The sequence below is a fragment of the Arachis stenosperma genome, chromosome 1, assembly GCF_014773155.1.
Source record: "Arachis stenosperma cultivar V10309 chromosome 1, arast.V10309.gnm1.PFL2, whole genome shotgun sequence".
NCBI lineage: Eukaryota > Viridiplantae > Streptophyta > Magnoliopsida > Fabales > Fabaceae > Arachis > Arachis stenosperma.
In genome coordinates this window covers 47379429-47403813 of record NC_080377.1, presented here as the reverse complement: position 1 = coordinate 47403813, position 24385 = coordinate 47379429, and positions in this window count along the sequence as shown.

Sequence of the window (24385 nt, the reverse complement as noted above, 5' to 3'; positions counted from 1 at the left end):
CTCCGATAGTGACACGCAGGCTAGGTTTGTTAACAGTGACTTTGGTGGGACCAACATGTCCGGACCACTCATGTCTCTTGGCGATTGAGCAAAGGGGGCCTAAAGTTGTCACCATCGTGTGTTGCAACGATAGGTTGGTCGAACCTTTCCACATTCTCCGATAGGCGGTAGCCGCAAACCGAAGATTGTCTGCATTTGACCTTCCTATAGAACCCTTATCTGAATTACAATGTTGATTTTGTTAAACTACATATACCTAAGGATCTCTATATGTTGTCGACGTTAAAAAAGTTTTTACTATGTTGGCATTCGTTGGTATGTGGCTGTGTTCTAGATTTAACCGATTTTAATCGTGTATTTTCAGTAAAACCATAGAAAGGATTTGACGACTGATTCCAGAAGTGGAGATCTGAAATGGTATCGTACGAAAAGCTGCAAATACATTCTCAAACCTAATGTATACATTTGTATATGTCGTTCGTTGTTAACCCTTTTGTTGAACTAAACATAGTACTTAGGGGCATCTTTATAACGTTTTCTATGTTAAGTGGATATTTTGTATGTAACGTTTAGGTGGATATTAGTATGTAAGGTTTAGCCCAGTTCTGGCTTGACGCAGTCGCATCACTCTGGATCTTTGGGTTCTTTTGAATTGTATGCTTGAAAATAAACGAGATTAAAGATATAAATATATTGACATGCAACATTGTACTTTACGAACGGAAGCTAGAAAATAGCATGGATTGAGTGTACTTGGATGGGGGTGGGGAGGATACATGAATTCTTAGTATATATGCAAGCAGTAGTCTTGCGGCGCCAGCTGCTCGAAGATACACACATGGCCGTGTCTTAATTGGCATGTAGTTGCTAGGATGAACCAGCCTATTCCAAAACACCCGTTCGCCCACCCGGTATAGTGCCTATACTGAACGGTTGATAAACCACTATTTTATGGTTTGTCTTGTTCTTAATTGAGTGGATTTTATCAATCTTTCATACACTTATTCATACTAAATGCATGGGTTTACATTCTCCTTCCTGATTTTGTGCTATGATTGAAAACATGCTTCTTTGGCCTTATATTTGCTAATATTAATCCTCTCTTATTACCATTAGATGCCTTGATATGTGTGTTAAGTGATTTTAGAGATTACAGGGTAGGAATGGCTCAGAGGATGGAAAGGAAGCATGCAAAAGTGGAAGGAATACAAGAAGTTGAAGGAACTGCAAAGCTGTCAGCCTGACCCTCTCGCACTAAAACGATCATAACTTGAGCTACAGAGGTCCAAATGATGCAGTTTTAGTTGCGTCGGAAAGCTAACGTCCGGGGCTTCGATTTGATATATAATTTGCCATAGTGGCCGTAAAGATAGGCGACGCAAACGCGCGTCCACGCGGATGCATCGCATCTGCGAATCTCATTCCACGCAAACGCGTTGATGACGCCTCCGCGTCACTTTGGCACGACCTGTACGGACCAGAAAGTGTTGGAAGTGATTTCTGGGCTATTTTTGACTCAGTTCTCGGCCCAGAAAACACAGATTAGAGGCTGAGAGTGGAGCAGAATGAATCATTCATTCATAACTCACATTTTTCACAATTTAGATGTAGTTTTTTTAGAGAGAGAGGCTCTCTCCTCTCTCTTAGGATTAGGATTAGGATTTTTAGAAATTAGGAATATTTCTTCTTCATCTCAGGTTTAATGTTCTTATTTATTTATTTTCTCTTTTATTTGTTTAATGACCATTCATGTTATGATTTTCTTTGGTTAATATAATTTGAGGTATTTTCAGATCTATGATTTGTTTCTTTTATTTATGATATAAATAATTTAGAATTTTCTACCTTTTGGCTCTGGTTGATTAATTGGTGACTCTTGAGTTATCAAACTCATTGTTGACTGAAAATTAGAATTCTTCAAGAATTAATTCGAGTTTCACTAACTCTAGCCTTTCCCAAGGAAAGACTAGGACTTGAGGAATTAAAATTAATTCATCCACTTAACTTACCTTCATAGTTAGAGGTTGACTTAGTAGGAGAAAAATCCAATTCTCATCACAATTGATAAGGATAACTGGGATAGGACTTCCAGTTCTCATACCTTGCCAAGAGCTTTACTAGTTATTATTTTGACGACTTGTTATTTTACATTACTTGTTCAACCCTTTTGAAAACCCCAAAATATACCTTTGCATAACCAATAATAAGAACATACCTCCCTGCAATTCCTTGAGAAGATGACCCGAGGTTTAAATACTTCGGTTATCAATCTTAAAGGGGTTTGTTACTTGTGACAACCAAAACGTTTGTATGAAGGGATTTTCTGTTGGTTTAGAATCTATACTTACAACGCGACTATATTTTTATAAAATTCTTTACTAGCAAAAAATCCTAACGTCAAAATAGCACCGTTGCCGGGGAATTGCAAACGTGTGTCTTATTATTGGTTATTGTAAATATTTTTCATATATATATATATATATATATATATATATATATATATATCTTATCTTATTTTTTTCAAAAAAATCAAATCTTTTTCAAAATATTTTCTTTTTGTTAGTTTTTGTTTTTATTTTCTCTCACTTCTATGAACTCTCACCCCTTTGGCTATGAGTCTGGTTACAACTATGTTGCAGGAAGAAGAAGCTATAACAGGAATATGCATCAAGGTCAAAGCAATCAAAGATGGACGGAGCCAAGAGGATCTGATCAACCCTTTCGGCAACAACACCCTCCTAGATATCACAGACAAAGACCATTCTACAATGCATACCAAGCTGATAGATATGGTGGACCGCCTAGTAGCTACCAACAAGCCCCACCGTATGCTCAGAGACCATCCTCACAACATAACTTTGAACCACTACACTCACAAGCCCCTTTCCACCATTCACCTCCATATGACTCCAATCCTTATTCACCACACCAACCACTATATGAACCATACCCAGAACCACCACCTCAATATACACCATCTCCATATCCTTATCAAGAGGAACCACTTCCGTGTTATGAACCTTTTCTCCCAACAAATGAACCATCCTACCCACCCCAAACCTCCATGGAGAGCACACTTGCCTCTATCACTAGTCTCACCTCTACTCTTCAAGCACTTATATCCTGCATGGATCAACCCTCTACCCCCAATATTCAACCCTCAAGCTCCAATGCACTTCCATCTCAACTACATAATAATCCACCCATCCCATCACCACTATCCATGGAAGAGCACCAACATCCATCAATCCAAGAGCAACATGATCCCACTGATACTAAACAAGAGAGAGAGGATCATCTTCGCGAATCCATACTTCATAAGGAGCTAGAGGAGGTACTAAAGGTGAAGGTAGTAGAGACCATTAAAGTTGATAGTGCGGTTGAAGAACTAGTGAAGAAAGACAACAAGGAGGATTTTGTACTTGAAGGTGAAGAAATAGTTAAACAGGAAATCATCAAGGATGAATACGATTTCGTATTTAAACACCTGGATCAAGCAATAAATCGATTATCTTTCCGACGTTTGGACATTCAAGGAACCCCCATGGCTTCATGTGAAGAATCTACTGAAGAACGTAGCAGGAAGGAGAAGTTAGGCACTCCAGTGGATAGTGAGCAGCACGATTTGGTATTGGAACAAGTGGATAAAGCCGGAATTATTGAAGAAGAAGAGGAGGCAGTGGTTGAAGACTTAGGAGATGCTGAACCTCCATGGGAAAGTCAAGTTATAGAGCCTCCTTCAAAGACGTTTGAAACTGATGTTGAGGAGGGTGTATAACCTCCAAAGCATATCATGGTTGAAGACTTTGAAGGAAACGATCAAGAGATGGATTCAATCATTAATGAATTCTTATCTACATTTGAATCCTCTCCCATTGGACTTGACATGGAGATTAAAAAAGTAGAAGCACAACCTCCCATGCCCTTGGTGAATAATGAAGAAGAAATTGAATCAGAAGAAGGCTACCAAGAGGAAGAGGTTGAAATTGAAGAAGCTTGCAAAGAGGTGGAAGTTGTCAAAGAAGAACACAAAGGAGTGGAGCTTGCATGTTCATTAGAAACACCTCCCCCTAAGTTGCCATCATCCTTCACAACATTCAAGTGGGTAAAATTTATATCACTTAGCTTTCTAATTCCACTTGAATACGGGCTACTGGAGACGGATGGTCAACTTAGAGCTCTTTGTGGCATTAAGAGTAAGAGGATGATGGTCAGTGATAAGAATTGTCCTGCAAGGTTCATTATGGTTGGAAGCTTTAAGTTTAAATGCAAAGGTCGGTATAGAGCTCAACTGAATGGGTCTAAGAAGTTGTTTGGCCGCTTTAGTGAGAATTCAGCCTGCTTGCCACCCGGATGGAATTATGATGAAGATGGGTGTAGAAACAAGATTTGGGATCCAAGAATATATGAGGATCAACTTTGGAAGCTCGAAGCTTGTGGAGAACTTCATCAATGCTTGGTAAATTTACTTGGTATTGATAGAGCTTATTGGAAGTCCAAGCATTGGTGGAAGTTTCAGGATGAGTTCAAGCACAAGCTGCCATAATAGGGAGCTCACCAAATGTCCAACTTAAGGACTTTAACTAAAAGTGCTGGGTGGGAAACAACCCACCATGGTATGATCGTTCCTTTTTCAATTCAGTTTTGTTTGTTTTTGAGTTTTATTTTCTCTTATTGAACCTGGAATTGTTCATAACATTTGCATCTACATATGCATACTACATTTTGCATCTTGCATTAAAAAAAAACCGCACGCGACGCGTCCGCGTCACAAGTGCGTTAGGAAGAAAATAAATTGAACAGAGAGTCACACGAAAGCATGGCTGGAGGCGTGCCTTTGGCACAAATTGGTTCACGTGACCGCGTCATGTGGGAAAAACGCCTCCCACGCGTTCGCGTCACCCACGCGAACGCGTGCCCTGTAAATCGACGTAAAAAGAGTGTATGGCCGAAAGTTGAGCTGGATCGTGGCTGGACTCGTGCTAGAAGCACAAGCCCTACCACGCGAACGTGTGCCCCACGCGTCCGTGCCGTTTTTCAGAAAAAGGCTAACCACGCGATTGCATCACCCAGATTTTTCTCTACATGCATTTAAACAGAGAGTTGTGCGAACGCGAGGCTGCACTCGCGCCACTAGCACATATCGAGTCACGCGTCCGCGTGCCACACGCGTTAGCGTCACTTCATCAAAGCGCGACCCATGCGACTGTGTGCCCCATGCGCTTGTGTCGCCTGCGCCGCACAGCTTATCCAAATCAGCCAAATATCTTATCTTTTCTTCCCCAAATCTAAATCTTTTCTTTCCCTTCTTATTTCTTTCTTCCTTCCTTTCTTTTTCTTACTTTTTTCCTTTCAATTGGTGTTAGAAATTTATTTGGGTCATTTTTTTGCTTGTGAATTGTTAAGAATTTGCTTGACAATTATATATTATTTTTTTTAAGGGTGTTTGCATGTTCAATTTAATAATTTCCATACCTTATTTAATATGCATGCTTTGTGTTTGTGAAAAAGCCCGTATGGCATTGTGCATTCTTAATTATTCTATCCTTCTACTCTAATGCCTGTTTTTCACAAAACTCTTTTCAATATTTTATTAATTAAATATAATTGTCAATACAAACGTTATTGTTAGTTTCTCACGACTAATAATACATTAAGGATTTTAATGCTTGATTTACACTACTCATGCCTTTGCCAGCATGCCAATAAACATCTTGCATTTAATTGCCTCAATTTATCATGCTATGCTTCCATTGATGTCCTAATTTCATGGAATCGCGACCATGTGTTAACCACATTCTTCTTTATTTTGGCATGATTCTTACTATTACTGCCCTCTCCCTTGCTCTATCCCTTTGACTTCATGTCCCTTTCTCTTCTCCCTTTTTCAGGCTGGCCACCAGGAAGAGTAAAGAGAAAGACTTTACAACGAGCACTGGCTGAGGAACCACAACCCCCGCCCACTTGCACATCTTTGCATGCACCGAGGACGGTGCAATCTTTAAGTGTGGGGAGGTCGATACCGATCTCCACGGGTTAGTTAGTCCCTTCTAAACACCAATTTTTGTTTTTCATTGTTGCATTTGCATGTTTGATTGCATGTCTATTTTATTTTGCACATATTTTACCACTTGGTTGAAGTCACATTTTCCTTTTCAAGAAACTTTTTATAGTATTTCACTAATTTGAATTAAAAACTTTTTTAAAAAAAACTTGTATGAAGAAATATTATTTTAGAACATAGTTTAGAGCTCGAACACACAAAACTAGTGAGATTTTGAGCCTATTTGATTGGTTGCATTTTATCAATCAATATATTTTATTTTTGTGTGTTTTACTCTCTAAAATTGTGATCTTTGTCTTACTTAATTCTATATTTCCATTGTTTGATGTATGCATGCACTTATATGATTGAGGCCTTATTTCACTGAGCTTACATACCCATATGGCCTTACCCTTTCATTATCCTTTGCAAACCAATGTTGAGCCTATTTTACCCCTTATTCTTTACTTTAGCTCATCACTAACTCTAAGCGGAAAACAATAATGTCCTTAATTTGAATCCTTAATTAGCTTAGACTAGTGAGAGTGCTCATGAATTAAGTGTGGAGAAAGTGGGTTTAGAAATGTTTGGTTTGGGAATTGAGTATGTTAGACTTTGTATGAAAATGTGCAAAATAATAGTTGAGCACATATTATTGCATTCAATACTTTAATCATATGCATTGAGAAGAATAAAAGAAAAAAAAGAAAAAAAAAAGAGAAAAAAAGTGAAAAAGAAAAAAAAAAGCAAATAATAAAAGGGGACAAAATGCCCCAAAGTAAGTGTTGGTATCAATACATATGTACTGAACTCAAATTTAGGATGCATGAATATATGGAAAACACAGTTAATGGAAAGTTAGATTTTGTATTTTAATTAAATGGATTGTCTTAAGTTAGGTGGAAAGTTTATGTTAATTAAGGATTCAGATTTTAGTCCACTTGGCCAAATACAATCCTACCTTGACCCTAACCCCATTACAACCCTTAAAAGACCTCTTGATTTGTGTATTGGTGCATTAAATTTTTGTTGATTGTTAGATGAAGAGCAAGCTATAGAAAGCAAGATTAGTAGAGAATTGAGAGAATTGACCCTAGACACTTAAGAGTTAGAATGATATACACTACCAGTAAGGGTTCAGTGCTTAATTCTATGTTCCCTGCTTTCATGAGCTATCTTCTTCTTGCAAGTTATTTTTATTGTATTTTGTGATTTGAATTAGTGAAATCCAGTTCATATTTATTCTTGAAAGATTTATTTACTTTTTCACCAAGTAGGTAGAATCATCTTTGCATGTAGTTGCATTCATATAGATAGGTTGCATTTCATACATTCTATCATTCCTCTTCACTCCTTTATAGCTTCTCTTGAGCTTAGCATGAGGACATGCTAATGTTTAAGTGTGGGGAGGTTGATAAACTACTATTTTATGGTTTGTCTTGTGCTTAATTGAGTGGATTTTATCAATCTTTCATACACTTATTCATACTAAATGCATGGGTTTACATTCTCCTTCCTGATTTTGTGCTATGATTGAAAACATACTTCTTTGGCCTTATATTTACTAATATTAATCCTCTCTTATTACCATTAGATGCCTTGATATGTGTGTTAAGTGATTTCAGAGATTACAGGGCAGGAATGGCTCAGAGGATGGAAAGAAAGCATGCAAAAGTGGAAGGAATACAAGAAGTAGAAGAAACTGCAAAGCTGTCAGCCTGACCCTCTCGCACTAAAACAATCATAACTTGAGCTACAGAGGTCCAAATGATGCAGTTTTAGTTGCGTTGGAAAGCTAACGTCTGGGGCTTCGATTTGATATATAGTTTGCCATAGCAGCCGTACAGATAGGCGACACGAACGCGCGCTTCACGCGGACACGTCACATCTGCAAATCTCATTCCACGCAAACGCGTGGATGATGCCTCCGCGTCACTTTGCTGCGACCTGTACGGACCAGAAAGCATTGGAAGTAATTTCTAGGCTTTTTTTGACCCAGTTCTCGACCCAGAAAACACAAATTAGAGGCTGGGAGTGGAGCAGAATGAATCATTCATTCATAACTCACATTTTTCACAATTTAGATGTAGTTTTTTTAGAGAGAGAGACTCTCTCCTCTCTCTTAGGATTAGGATTAGGATTTTTAGAAATTAGGAATATTTCTTCATTTCAGGTTCAATGTTCTTATTTATTTATTTTTTCTTTTATTTGTTTAATGACCATTCATGTTATGATTTTCTTTGGTTAATATAATTTGAGGTATTTTTTCAGATCTATGATTTGTTTCTTTTATTTATGATATAAATAATTTAGATTTTTCTATCTTTTGGCTTTGGTTGATTAATTGGTGACTCTTGAGTTATCAAACTCATCGTTGACTGAAAATTGGAATTCTTCAAGAATTAATTCGAGTTCCACTAACTCTAGCCTTTCCCATGGAAAGACTAGGACTTGAGAAATTAAAATTAATTCATCCACTTAACTTACCTTCATAGTTAGAGGTTGACTTAGTGGGAGAAAAATCCAATTCTCATCACAATTGATAAGGATAACTGGGATAGGACTTCCAGTTCTCATACCTTGCCAAGAGCTTTACTAGTTATTATTTTGACGACTTGTTATTTTACATTACTTGTTCAACCCTTTTGAAAACCCCAAAATATACCTTTGCATAACCAATAATAAGAACATACCTCCCTGCAATTCCTTGAGAAGACGACCCGAGGTTTAAATACTTCGGTTATCAATCTTAAAGGGATTTGTTAGTTGTGACAACCAAAACGTTTGTACGAAGGGATTTTCTGTTGGTTTAGAATCTATACTTACAACGTGACTATATTTTTATAAAATTCTTTACTAGCAAAAAATCCTAACGTCAATGGTCCATCCGCCCCTCTCGTTGGTAATCGAAATTGGGTTATCCTCGTAAACTTTCGACAGAGGCGGGACATTCGGCTGGAAACAAAAACATATTTTTTATTATATGAGTGCAATGAAATAATTGACAGGAACAATAACACCAGAAAGAGTTTCCATTAAAATTAAACATTTATAGTTTAGAATTACCAATTATAGTCCAATGTAATGTAATTCTGTAAGGATATATATGTGGATTGTGATAACACTTACGAGCATACAGGATGTTCTTATGTTGTGAACAATTGGCATGACAAAGAATGGATTGGTCGATCTGAACCCGTTGGATATGTGCATTGTCATGTGGGCCGTTAGGATGATTATACAAGTTCAGTACATCCCTGGTTCGTCATGGTCGATGTAGTTGATTTCTATTATGTGCCCGTTGAAGAACATGACATACGTGGTGTTTTGTATGTTGTGATAATGGAACAACACCAGCCACTCATCCCTTAGGTCATCGTGTTCCCTGACAGTGGTCTATCCTCCTTGAAGCACGATCCTTCCATTAGATTTCATATTCTAGCCCACGCGATAATGCTATCCGGTAGGCAAGGTTAGCATCAGGGGCCACGGTAAGCACCGACCATAATCTTGCGAGGACCGTAGTGGGAGCATCTGTAACGAACAGTAAGAAAAAAACCCGCTGTCTTACATGGATTGAAGAATGCAAGTAGTATACGAATTAAAATTGGCGTCTATACCAGTGTATCAGTGTCGTTCACCGGGATTATTGCGAAGAATTGGACTGTGTGGTTGTCATGTGCGAATTTTGCTGGAAGACTTTTGGCTAACAAGTATATGGTACAATGGATTAAACAACAGAAAATACACGGTTCACCTGAGAGCATATAGACAAGCATACAGGAAACTCGTTAACCTTGTTACCTTCCATAGTTGATCTCGCAAAAACTGTTTTTATGAATGGCCACATAGATAAACTTTGGTTGGTGATACGATGATAACAACATGGATCCGATTCGAAGATGGTAATGGTCGTACAAGTTTCGTCACTCTCTCGTGAAGACGATTTGATGCGGATGCTCCTCTCGATGCCCTACGAGATGCTCCACGACTAACCGTTTGTGGTGCATATCTCAATTGGGTTGCACATAATTTCCCGGACAAGGATGGAGAACGTCGACGGAATTCTCTGCACGATTAAGAAAGTGATAATGAAGTGGCCTTGCATGCGGGTTTTGAGGTTATGGGATTAGACGAAAAATGAAAACTTACAATTTGATTCTCCATGTTCAGAATTGATGAATTTGAAGAGGCATAAATCCTCCATCGACGATATTGTGATACTTCGCCTGTGATTTGTTGGATGGTTGATGGTTCTTACTGTCGAATGCAATGGAGACTTCGACAATGGGTTGCCTATTCTTCGAAATATATGCGTGTTAATTTGTTTGAACCTCCAGCATTTTGATTTTTTTTAACAACCCTTAAAACCTGATTAGATAGGGCATTAATGTTGGTGCAATTACCAAAGCTAATTTCTAATTTCCTAAAAAAAATAAAAAATCCAACTAATTTAAAATTTAAATTTTTATAATTAATTTTATCATTTTTTCCATCATCTGACTCAATGATATTTCACTTCGTAATGTCAGACTCAGTGATGGATGGACAGATTCATGTAGTCGATGGTAGCAAGTAATTTGTTTATAATTACACAGTTTCAGTAATTTTTTTTAATTTTTTTTGTACATAACATAATGATATAATAACATAATATGATATAGGGCCCATGATATAATTAGCCCATGAAGACTATCCGTACATTGATCCGGCCTAACAATTTGACATGACAACTTCCATTACATCTAACATACAAAAAATGCAGTTTATGACCAATCGAAAAAGGTTGTAGTGGCCCACTTCACATGTAGACTAAAGACGGTTCCTATACCTTCACCGAATCTGCTGCCTTTGCAAGTAATGCACCCCTTTCTTGGTCTCTTAGTTAATAGTGTAATAACCATTTTAATTCTGATATTCTCTTCGTCAAGCTGCAATGGTTGTTGTGACGTAGATTAGAAATACACAGACGCACTTATAAATGCACACAATACTATATTGTTCCCATTTACCATTATGTGATAGCGTCACCCATGTAACGTTGAACCTTTTATTTGTATGCATGTGTTCACTTACAATTGGCAACACTGCGTACGTGAACGACCCTGATACACTGGTATAGACGCCAATTTCAATTCGTATACTACTTGCATTCGTCAATCCATGTATGACAGCGAGTTTTTTTCTCACTGTTCGTTACAAATGCTCCTGCTATGGTTCTCGCAAGATTATGGTCGGTCCCTACCGCGACCCCTGACGCTAAAACCTTGCTTATCGAACAGCTTACTGCGTGGACTGGAATATGAAACCTAATGAAAAGATCGTGCTTCAAGGAGGATGGGTCACTGTCAGAGAACACTACGGCCTAAAGGATGAGTGGCTGGTGCTGTTCCGTTATCACAACATACAAAATACCATGTATGTCAAGTTCTTCAACGGGCACACAATAAAAATTAACTACATCGACCATGATGAAACAGGGACATACTGCACTTGTATAATCATCCGACATCTCCTAAGACAATGCACATGGTCGATGGATTCAGATCAACCAATCCATTCTTTGTCATGCCAATTGTTCACAACATAGGAACATCATGTATGCTCGTAAGTGTTATCAAAATCCACATATATGTCCTTACAGAATTACATTACATTGGACTATAATTGGTAATTCTAAACTATAAATGTTTAATTTTAATGGCAACTATTTTTGGTGCTATTGTTCCCGTCAATTATTTCATTGCACTCATATAATAAAAAAATATGTTTTCGTTTCCAGCCGAATGTCCCGCCTTTGCCGGGAGTTTACGAGGATAGCCCAATTTCGATTACCAACGAGAGGGGCACATGGACCGTTCAGTATAGGTACCATGTGTGTGTCTTCGAGCGGCTGGCACCGCAAGACTACCGCCTGGATATATACTAAGAACTCTTGTCCCCCCCATCTAAGTACACTCAATCCATGTTATTTTCTAGCTTCCGTTCGTAAAGTATAATGTTACATGTCAATATATTTATATCTTTAATCTCGTTTATTTTCAAGCATACAATTCAAAAGAACCTAAAGAACCAGAGCGATGCAACTGCGTCAAGCCAGAACTGGGCTAAATGTTACATACAAAATATTCACTTAACATAGAAAACGTTATAAATATGACCCTAAGTACTATGTCCAGTTCAACAAAAGGGTCAAAAACGAACGATATATACAAATGTATACATTATGTTTGACAATGTATATGCAGCTCTTCATATGATATCACTTCAGACCTCCACTTCTGGAATCAGTCGTCGGATCCTTTCTATGATTTTACTGAAAATACACGATTAAAATTAGTTAAATCTATAGCACAGCCACATACCAACAAATGCCAACATAGCAAAAACTTTTGTTAACGTCGACAACATATAGAGATCCTCAGGTATATGTAGTTTAACAAAATCAACTTTGTAATTCAGATAGGGGTTCTATACGAAGTTCAAATGTAGACAATCTTCGATTTACGGCGACCGCCTACCGGAGAATGTGAAAAGGTTCGACCAACCTACCATTGCAACACATGGTAGTGACGACTTTAGGCCCCCTTCACTTAATTGCTGAGAGATATGACTAGCCCGGACGTGTTGGTCCCACCAAAGTCGCTGTTAACAAACCCAGCCTGCGTGTCACTATCGGAGCAGCGGAACGAAAAAATCTCCGCGGTCGCATATGGATCCCCGGATAGGTTATTATAGAGCTGACACCAATGTAAAAACCAAATGATTAGAACAATTTATCAAGGCATAAGTGTCAACTAGATTATCTTTAAAATGACTAACCCACCATGTTAGTGTCCAAAGAATCCAACTCATCTGCAACTGCGTTGGATGACTTTATTGTGCTGCAGTCCAGACACGTCATCTTATTGTGTCCCACTGATGATGAGAATTATTTGTTGATCTAGATTTTAACAAAATAGAATTCTTTTGTTGCAAGTATAGTCCAAACCAACAACTAACTCTGAATCAAATTTTAATCAAAAGATGTCACAATCAAAACACAATAACCAATAGTATTTAGACTCTCGGGTTGTCTTCCCTAATAGTTGCAATGAAATTATCTTATTATTGGATATGGGGATTTTGGGAGTTTTGGGGGGTTTTGGTTGTAAGAAGGAAGGAATTAAATAGCATGAAAATAAAGATGCATGCAAGTAATTAGATGAAAGCAAGTAAAAGCAATAAAATGGAAATTAAATGGCAACAGAGCTCTTGGCAAGAATTGAAGAATTTAGGATTTCTATCCTAGTTATGGACCACAAACATGATAATTATGTGAAATTAATCCCAATTAGTCAATCCTAATATCGAGAATTAGTCAAAAGCGCATAATTGATCTCAATCCACAAGTCCTATCCAACTCTATTAATGGAAGGCTTAAAGTTAGTGGAAGCCAACTCAATTAATAATTCTCACACAATGAGGAATGGACATCCACCACTCAAGTTCACCCAATCACCCAATTTCTCGACCAAGAGTGTGAAAAATTAGGCAAAAATCCAACCAAGCATTTTATCAAACACTTGGTGGGCATAAAAGAAAAATATGGTAAAATAACAAGAAATAATAAATTCTACAACTATCAAGCAAGAAAAGTAAGAATAGCAACTCAATTCAACAATAAAAGAACATGAAACATAAATTGCATTAAATGGAAATCAAAATAACAAGAGTGCTCATAAACATAAAAAGTAACCAAAATTGAGAAATTAACAAGATAACATGAGAAAATTAAGGTAATAGAACAAGAAAGGTAGAAGAAACTAGATGAAAACAAGAATTAAAAGTAGAAATTACAAAGAAATTAAACTAAGAAACCCTAATTCTAGAGAGAAGGGGGAGATTCTCTCTCTAGAAAATGACCTACATTATGCTAAACTAACCCTAATTGCTCCCCCATTCACATGGAATGAGGGCACCTTTGATATAGCAAGAATCAGCTTCAGAAAGTCCCAAAACTGGGCTCTGGAGGCCCAGAAATTGCCTCCAGCGATTTGTATTAAGTGAGTCACGCGCTGGGACTTGTGCGTACGCACAGGTGTGTGCATACGCACACTTGCTGATTTTCTTCCTATGCGTACGCACAGAAGTTGTGCATAGGCACACTTGCTGATTTTCATTCTGTGCGTGCGCACAGATGCTGATTTTAACCCTTGTGCGTAGGCACAGAAAGTGTGTGTGGGCACACTCTGAAATGTTTCTCTCCTTTTATTTCTTCATATTTTCTCCCAATTCCATGCTTTTCTTCCAGCTTTATCAAGCCATTCTAATCTATTACACCTGAAATCACTCATCAAAACCATCAAGGCATCGAATGGAATGAAAGTGGAATAAAATTGATTAAATTAAGCACAAAGTATGTTTTCACAATTAAACTCACTTTAGAGAGAAAACACAAAAGCATGCTATTTGATTGAATAAATGTGGGTTTATATGATGAAATCCACTCAAATCAAACCAAAATATATCTCAAATATGGATTCATCAATTCTCCCACACTTAAACAATAGCATGTTGATAAATCACTATTTTATGGTTTATCTTATGCTCAATTGAGTAGTTTTTATCAACTCTTTACTCACTTATTCATACAATTCGCATGTTTTACATTTTCCTTCCTGATTTTGTGCTATGATTGAAAACATGCTTCTTTGATCTTATATTTGCTTATTATTAATCCTCTCTTATGACCATTAGATGCCTTGATATGTGTGTTAAGTGTTTTCAGATATTATAGGGCAGGAATGGCTTGGAGGATGGAAAGGAAGCATGCAAAAGTGGAAGGAATACAAGAAGTTGGAGAAACTGCAAAGCTGTCAACCTGACCCTCTCGCACTAAAACGACCATAACTTGAGCTACAGAGGTCCAAATGACGCGGTTCCAGTTGCGTTGGAAAGCTAACGTCAGAGGTTTCGATTTGATATATAATATGCCATAGTAGCCCTGACGCTAGGCGACGCGACCGCGTGCTCCATGCGGCCGCGTCGCAGTGACGAAAAACCAGCGTGGCAGATTTCTTCTCCAGCGATTTCTGGGCTGTTTTCGACCCAGTTTTCGGCCCAGAAAACTCAGATTAGAGGCTATAAAGTAGAGGGATTGCATCCATTCAGATCATGCATTCATAATTCACTTTCCATGATTTAGATCTAGTTTTGAGAGAGGTTATCTCCTCTCTCTCTTTAGGATTAGGATTTAGGATTTAGGACTTCTCTTAGTTTTAAGAGTGACTGTCAATCCCAGGTTCAATATTCTTTTACTCTTTGTTATTTCTTATTTTCAGACATTTGAATGCTTGCTTGTATTAGATATGTTGCCTAATTGGCTTATGAACTTTTCCATGTTAAGATTTGAATATTTTATTTAATGATATTTGAAGCATTTCAGTTTACGATTTTTCCTTTTTATTATTCCCAATCTGAGGATATTGTTATTCTAGTAGATTTAGTTTTTCCCCTTTTGGCCTTGGTTAAATAATTGATAACTCTTGATTTATCAAACTCATTGTTGATTGAAAATTGGAATTAATTCATCCACTTAACTTACCTTCATAGTTAGAGGTTAACAAAGTAGGATTAAAATCCAATTTTCATCACAATTGATAAGTCTGGACTTCCAATTTCTCCGTCCTTGCCAAAGGGTTTGCTTTACAGTATTTATTTATTTTAATTGTCATTTAAATTATTTACTGATGAGCGGATAATTTATATGCTTTTTGGCATTATTTTTAGTATGTTTTTAGTATGATTTAGTTAGTTTTTAGTATATTTTTATTAGTTTTTAATTAAAATTCACTTTTCTGGACTTTACTATGAGTTTGTGTGTTTTTCTGTGATTTCAGGTATTTTCTGGCTGAAATTGAGGGTCCTGAGCAAAAATCTGATTTAGAGGCTGAAAAGGACTGCAGATGCTGTTGGATTCTGACCTCCCTGCACTCGAAGTAGATTTTCTGGAGCTACAGAAGCCCAATTGGCGCGCTCTCAACGGCGTTGGAAAGTAGACATCCTGGGCTTTCCATCAATGTATAATAGTCTATACTTTGCCCGAGATTTGATGGCCCAAACCGGCGTTGCAAATCAGCTTCAGAATTCCCAGCGTTTAACGCTGGAACTGGCATAGAAATTGGAGTTAAACGCCCAAACTGGCATAAAAGCTGGCGTTTAACTCCAGAAAGAGTCTCTACATGAAAATGCTTCAATGCTCAGCCCAAGCACACACCAAGTGGGCCCGGAAGTGGATTTTTCTGTCATTTACTCAATTCTGTAAACCCTAGGTTACTAGTTCACTATTAATAGGATCTTTTGACATTGTATCTGTACCTCATGACACTTTACACGTTTCTTTGTGTACCTTCCACGGCATGAGTCTCTAAACCCCATGGTTGGGGGTGAGGAGCTCTGCTGTGTCTTGATGGATTAATGCAATTACTACTGTTTCTTATTCAATCATGCTTGTTTCCGTTCTAAGATATCACTTGTTCTTAATCCGGATGAATGTGATGACCCGTGACACTCATCATATTCTCAACTATGAATGCGTGCCTGACAGCCACCTCCGTTCTACTTTAGATTGAGTAGATATCTCTTGGATTCCTTAATCAGAATCTTCGTGGTATAAGCTAGAACTGATGGCGGCATTCAAGAGAATCCGGAAGGTCTAAACCTTGTCTGTGGTATTCTGAGTAGGATTCAATGATTGAATGACTGTGACGAGCTTCAAACTCCTGAGGGCGGGGCGTTAGTGACAGACGCAAAAGAATCATTGGATTCTATTCCGGCCTGATTGAGAACCGACAGATGGATAGCCGTGCCGTGACAGGGTGTGTTGAACATTTCCACTGAGAGGATGGGAGGTAGCCACTGACAACGGTGAAACCCTTGCATACAGCTTGCCATGGAAGGAGTCTTGCGTGCTTGGAGAAGGAGACAGTAGGAAAGCAGAGATTCAGAAGATGGACCATCTCCAAAACCTCAAGCTGTTCCCCATTACTGCAAAACAAGTACTTATTTCATATTCTTTTACTCTTCACAATCAACCCTGATAATTATTGATATCCTGACTAAGATTTACAAGATAACCATAGCTTGCTTCAAGCCGACAATCTCCGTGGGATCGACCCTTACTCACGTAAGGTATTACTTGGACGACCCAGTGCACTTGCTGGTTAGTTGTGCGGGGTTGCAAAAGTGTGATTGCAATTCCGTGCACCAAGTTTTTGGCGCCGTTGCCGGGGATTGTTCGAGTTTGGACAACTGACGGCTTATCTTGTTGCTTAGATTAGGACTGTTTTATTTTTGTTGGTTTAGAGTCTTTTAGTTGAGTCTAGTTTCATATTTTAAGTTTGGTGTCAATTGCATGCTTTTGCTTTTCTTTTAATTTTCGAATTTGCATGTCCCTAGTCCCTTCTTGATCCTTAAAAATTCTAAGTTTGGTGTCCTCTTTGTGTTTTCCCCTTAAAAATTTTCGAAAATTAGTGTTTGATTTTCTAAAATTTTTAAGTTTGCTGTCATTTTGTTGCTTTTCTCTCTCCTCATTTCAAAAATCAAATCTTTTTCAAAATCTTTTTAATTGACTAATTGATTCAGTTTTCAATTTGCTTTGATCTTATTTTCTTTTAGTTTTCGAAATTTGATTTTATTTTCCATTCATTTTATTTTATTATTTTCGGTCAAAAAAAAATATAATAATATTTATCTACTTGCAATCCATATCATATTCCCTTTATCCATCATGGACCTAAGTGGAATTGAGCAGTCCAGAAGGACTTTGGGGTTATATGCTAACCCCATTACAGCTGCATATGGGAGTAGCATCTGTACACCTCCCATCAAAGCAAGCAGCTTTGAGCTAAATCCTCAACTCATTATCATAGTGCAGCAAAATTGCCAGTATTCTGGTCTTCCACAGGAAGAACCTACTGAGTTTCTGGCACAGTTCTTACAAATTGCTGACACAGTACGTGATAAAGAGGTGGATTAGGATGTCTACAGACTATTACTGTTTCCATTTGCTGTAAAAGATCAAGCTAAGAGGTGGTTGAATAACCAACCTACAGCAAGCATAAAGACATGAAAACAGTTATCAGACAAATTTCTGAATCACTTCTACCCTCCAAGGAGGATGACACAGCTAAGGCTGGACATCCAAGGCTTTAAACAAGATGATAATGAATCCCTTTATAATGCCTGGGAGAGGTACAGAGGTATGCTAAGAAAATGCCCCTCTGAAATGTTTTCAGAGTGGGTGCAGTTAGACATCTTCTACTATGGGCTTACAGAAAAAGCTCAGATGTCTTTAGACCATTCAGCTGGTGGATCTATACACATGAGGAAGGCAATTGAAGAGGCTCAAGAGCTTATAGACACTGTTGCTAGAAATCAATATTTGTATTCTAGCAATGAGTTCTCTCCAAAAGAGGAAGTCCTGGCAGTAGCCACTGATCCTAATCCTCAAGAACAGATGATAGAGCTTAATCAACAATTACACCTGATGACAAAATAGTTAGCAGAATTTAAAGAGATGCTCCATGAAACTAAAATTGCTAACAAGAACATAGAACTGCAGTTAAATCAAGCAAAACAGCAGATATCTAAACAGATAACATAAGAATGTCAAGCAGTTCAACTGAGGAGTGGGAAGACATTGAATAACACTGCTCAAAGTAACAAAATGCCAAATAAGGAACAATTGACAGAGGATAACCAAACCACTGTCCAAAATCCCTCTGAGGACAGCAAGAGCCCAGAGAGGATTACTGTTGGCGTTCAAACGCCAGAAAGGGGAGGAAAACTGGCGTTAAACGCCCATTCCCTACCCAGTTCTGGCGTTCAAACGCCAGAAAAGGGAGAGAAGTTGGCGTTAAACGCCCAATCTTCACCCATTCCTGGTGTTCAGACGTCAAGGGAGGATCAGACACCTGAGAGTGCTGACAGTAATCCCTCCAAAAAGGCTTCTTCAACCACTTCTGTAAGGAATAAACCTGCAGCAACTAAGGTTGAAGAATATAAAGCCAAGATGCCTTATCCTCAGAAACTCCGCCAAGCGGAACAGGATAAGCAATTTGCCCGCTTTGCAGACTATCTAAGGACTCTTGAAATAAAGATTCCGTTTGCAGAGGCACTTGAGCAAATACCTTCTTATGCTAAGTTCATGAAAGAGATCTTAAGTCATAAGAAGGATTGGAGAGAAACTGAAAAAGTATTTCTCACTGAAGAATGCAGTGCAGTCATTCTGAAAAGCTTACCAGAAAAGCTTCAAGATCCAGGGAGCTTTATGATACCATGCACATTAGAAGGTGCTTGCACCAAGACAGCCCTGTGTGACCTTGGAGCAAGCATCAATCTAATACCTGCATCCACTATCAGAAAGCTTGGGTTGACTGAAGAAGGCAAACCAACCCGGATATGCCTCCAACTTTCTGATGGCTCCATTAAATATCCATCAGGCATAATTGAGGACATGATTGTCAAGGTTGGGCCATTTGCCTTTCCAACTGACTTTGTGGTGCTGGAAATGGAGGAGCACAAGAGTGCAACTCTCATTCTAGGAAGACCTTTCCTAGCAACTGGACGAACTCTCATTGATGTACAAAAAGGGGAAGTAACCCTGAGAGTCAATGAGGATGAGTTCAAGTTGAATGCTGTAAAAGCTATGCAGCATCCAGACACACCAAATGACTGCATGGGCGCTGACATTATTGACTCTTTGGTGGAAGAGATCAATATGACTGAAAGCATAGAATCAGAGCTTGAAGACATCTTCAAGGATGCTCAACCTGATCAAGAAGAACCACAGGAAACAAAGGAATTTTCGAAAATTCCTCAGGAGGAGGATAAGCCTCCCAAACCTGAACTCAAACCACTACCACCATCCCTGAAGTATGCATTTCTGGGAGAGGGTGACACTTTTCCAGTGATTATAAGCTCTGCTTTAAATCCACAGGAAGAGGAAGCACTGATTCAAGTGCTAAGGACACACAAGACAGCTCTTGGGTGGTCCATAAGTGATCTTAAGGGCATTAGCCCAGCTAGATGGATGCACAAGATCCTGTTGGAGGATAATGCCAAACCAGTGGTCCAACCACAGAGGAGGCTAAATCCAGCCATGAAGGAGGTGGTGCAGAAAGAGGTCACTAAATTACTAGAGGCTGGGATTATTTATCCTATTTCTGATAGCCCCTGGGTGAGCCCTGTCCAAGTTGTCCCCAAAAAGGGAGGCATGACAGTGGTTCATAATGAAAAAAGTGAACTGGTTCCTACAAGAACAGTCACAGGGTGGCGTATGTGTATTGACTACAGAAGGCTCAATACAGCCACCAGAAAGGATCATTTTCCTTTACCATTCATAGACCAAATGCTAGAAAGACTAGCTGGTCATGATTATTACTGCTTTTTGGATGGCTATTCAGGTTACAACCAAATTGCAGTGGATCCTCAAGACCAAGAGAAAATAGCATTTACTTGCCCTTCTGGCGTGTTTGCCTACAGGAGGATGCCTTTTGGTCTGTGTAATGCTCCTGCAACCTTTCAGAGATGCATGTTATCCATCTTCTCTGATATGGTGGAGAAATTCCTGGAAGTCTTCATGGATAACTTCTCAGTATATGGAGACTCATTCAACTCCTGTCTTGACCACCTAGCACTTGTCCTGAAAAGGTGCCAAGAGACTAACCTGGTTTTAAATTGGGAGAAATGTCACTTTATGGTGACTGAGGGAATTGTCCTTGGGCACAAAATTTCAAGCAGGGGAATAGAGGTGGATAAGGCAAAGGTAGAGGTAATTGAAAAATTACCACCACCTGCCAATGTTAAGGCAATCAGAAGCTTTCTGGGGCATGCAGGATTCTATAGAAGGTTTATAAAGGATTTTTCGAAAATTGCAAAACCTTTGAGCAACCTGCTAGCTGCTGACACACCATTTGTGTTTGACACACAGTGTCTGCAGGCATTTGAGACCCTGAAAGCCAAGCTGGTCACAGCACCAGTCATCTCTGCACCAGACTGGACATTGCCATTTGAACTAATGTGTGATGCCAGTGACCATGCCATTGGTGCAGTATTGGGACAGAGGCATAACAAGCTTCTGCACGTCATTTATTATGCCAGCCGTGTTCTAAATGATGCACAGAAGAATTACACAACCACAGAGAAAGAGTTACTTGCAGTGGTCTATGCCATTGACAAGTTTAGATCCTATCTAGTGGGATCCAAAGTGATTGTGTACACTGACCAAGCTGCTCTTAAATACTTACTCACAAAGCAGGATTCAAAATCCAGGCTTATAAGATGGGTGTTGCTTCTGCAAGAGTTTGATATAGAAATAAGAGACAGAAAAGGGACAGAGAACCAAGTAGCTGATCATCTGTCCCGAATAGAACCAGTAGCTGGGGCGTCTGATGAGCGGATAATTTATACGCTTTTTGGCATTGTTTTTAGGTAGTTTTTAGTAAGTTCAAGCTACTTTTAGGGATGTTTTCATTAGTTTTTATGTTAAATTCACATTTCTGGACTTTACTATGAGTTTGTGTGTTTTTCTGTGATTTCAGGTAATTTCTGGCTGAAATTGAGGGACTTGAGCGAAATTCTGAAAAAGGCTGACAAAAGGACTGCTGATGCTGTTGGATTCTGACCTTCCTGCACTCGAAATGGATTTTCTAGAGCTACAGAACTCCAAATGGCGCGCTCTCAACGGCGTTGGAAAGTAGACATCCAGGGCTTTCCAGAAATATATAATAGTCCATACTTTATTCGGAATTTGATGACGTAACTTGGCGTTGAACACCAAGTACATGCTGCTGTCTGGAGTTAAACGCCAGAAAAACGTCATGATCCGGAGTTGAACGCCCAAAACACGTCATAACTCGGAGTTCAACTCCAAGAGAAGCCTCAGCTCGTGGATTGATCAAGCTCAGCCCAAGCATACACCAAGTGGGCCCCGGAAGTGGATTTATGCATCAATTACTTACTCATGTAAACCCTAGGAGCTAGTTTATTATAAATAGAACTTTTTACTATCATATTAGGAGGCTGGATCCTGGATTGTATTTTGAATCCTGTGATCACGTTTTGGGGGCTAGCCATTCGGCCATGCCTGAACCTTTCACTTATGTATTTTCAACGGTGGAGTTTCTGCACACCATAGATTAAGGGTGTGGAGCTCTGCTGTACCTCAAGTTTCAATACAATTACTATTACTTTCTATTCATTTCTCTTTTATTCTTATTCCAAGATATACGTTGCACTTCAACTTGATGAATGTGATGATCCGTGACACTCATCATCATTCTCACCTATGAACGCGCGTGATTGACAACCACTTCCGTTCTACCTTAGGCCGGGCGCATATCTCTTAGATTCCCCAACAGAATCTTCGTGGTATAAGCTAGATAGATGGCGGCATTCATGAGGATCCGGAAAGTCTAAACCTTATCTGTGGTATTCTGAGTAGGATTCTGGGATTGAATGACTGTGACGAGCTTCAAACTCGCGATTGCTGGGCGTGATGACAAGCGCAAAAGGATCAATAGATCCTATTCCAACATGATCGAGAACCAACAGCTGATTAGCCGTGCTGTGACAGAGCATAGGAACGTTTTCACTGAGAGGATGGGATGTAGCCACTGACAACGGTGATGCCCTACATACAGCTTGCCATGGAAAGGAATAAGAAGGATTGGATGAATGTAATAGGAAAGTAGAGATTCAAGAGGAGCACAGCATCTCCATACACTTATCTGAAATTCTCACTATTAATTTACATAAGTATTTCTATCCTATTTTATTTTCTGTTTATTTTTATTAATCATATTTGATTTTCTAAATTCCATAATTTTATCCTCCTGACTGGGATTTACAAGATGACCATAGCTTGCTTCATACCAACAATCTCTGTGGGATCGACCCTTACTCACGTAAGGTATTACTTGGACGACCCAGTACACTTGCTGGTTAGTTGAACGAGATTGTGGAAAGAAAGTGCTGAGTTAATGTTTTTGTGCACATACCAAAGAGCCAATATTGTTGATCACAATTTCGTCCACCAAGTTTTTGGCGCCGTTGCCGGGGATTGTTCGAGTATGGACAACTGACGGTTCATCTTGTTGCTCAGATTAGGTAATTTTCTTTTCAAAAAGTTTTCTAAAATCTTTCAAAAATATTTTTTTATTATTTTCGTTTTTTTTAATATAATTTTCGAAAAAAATAATAAAAATACAAAAAAAATCATAAAATCATAAAAAACCAAAAATATTTTGTGTTTCTTGTTTGAGTCTTGAGTCAATTTTTAAGTTTGGTGTCAATTGCATGCTTTAAAATTTTTTCTTGCATTTTTTTCGAAAATCCCATGCATTCATGGTGTTCTTCATGATCTTCAAGTTGTTCTTGACAAGTCTTCTTGTTTGATCTTGATGTTTTCTTGCTTTGTGTTGTTTGTTGTTTTTCATATGCATTTTTCGTTTGTTAGAGTCCATGCATTAAAGATTTCTAAGTTTGGTGTCTTGCATGTTTTCTTTGCATTAAAAATTTTTCAAAAATATGTTCTTGATGTTCATCATGATCTTCAAAGTGTTCTTGGTGTTCATCTTGACATTCATAGCATTCTTGCATGCATTCATTGTTTTGATCCAAAAATTTCATGCATAAAGTATTTTTGTTGTTTTTCTCTCTCATAATTAAAAATTCAAAAAAAAAAATAAAATAAAATATCTTTTCCTTATTTCCCTCCAAATTTTCGAAATTTTGGGTTGACTTGGTCAAAAATTTTTAAAAAATTAGTTGTTTCTTACAAGTCAAGTCAAAATTTCAATTTTAAAAAAATCTTATCTTTTCAAAATCTTTTTCAAAAATGATATCTTTTTCATTCTTTCTATTTTTCAAAAATTTCAAAAACATTTTTCAAATTATTTTCAAAATCTTTTTTTTTATCTTTATATCATATTTTCGAAAATTAGCTAACAATTAATGTGATTGGTTCAAAAATTTGAAGTTTGTTACTTTCTTGTTAAGAAAGGTTCAATCTTTGAGTTCTAGAATCTTATCTTGTAGTTTCTTGTTAGTGAAGTAAATAATTTCAAAATTTTTGAACTAAATCTTTTTATCTTTTATCTTTTTCAAAAATTTCATCTTTTTCAAAAATTTGATTTCAAAATTTCTTATCTAGCTTTTTATCTTCTTATCTTTTTCAATTTTGATTTCAAATCTTTTTCAATCAACTAACTAACTTTTTGTTTGTTTCTTATCTTTTTCAAAATCACCTAACTAATTCTCCCTCTTCTATTTTCGAAAATATCTCTCTCTTTTTCAAAA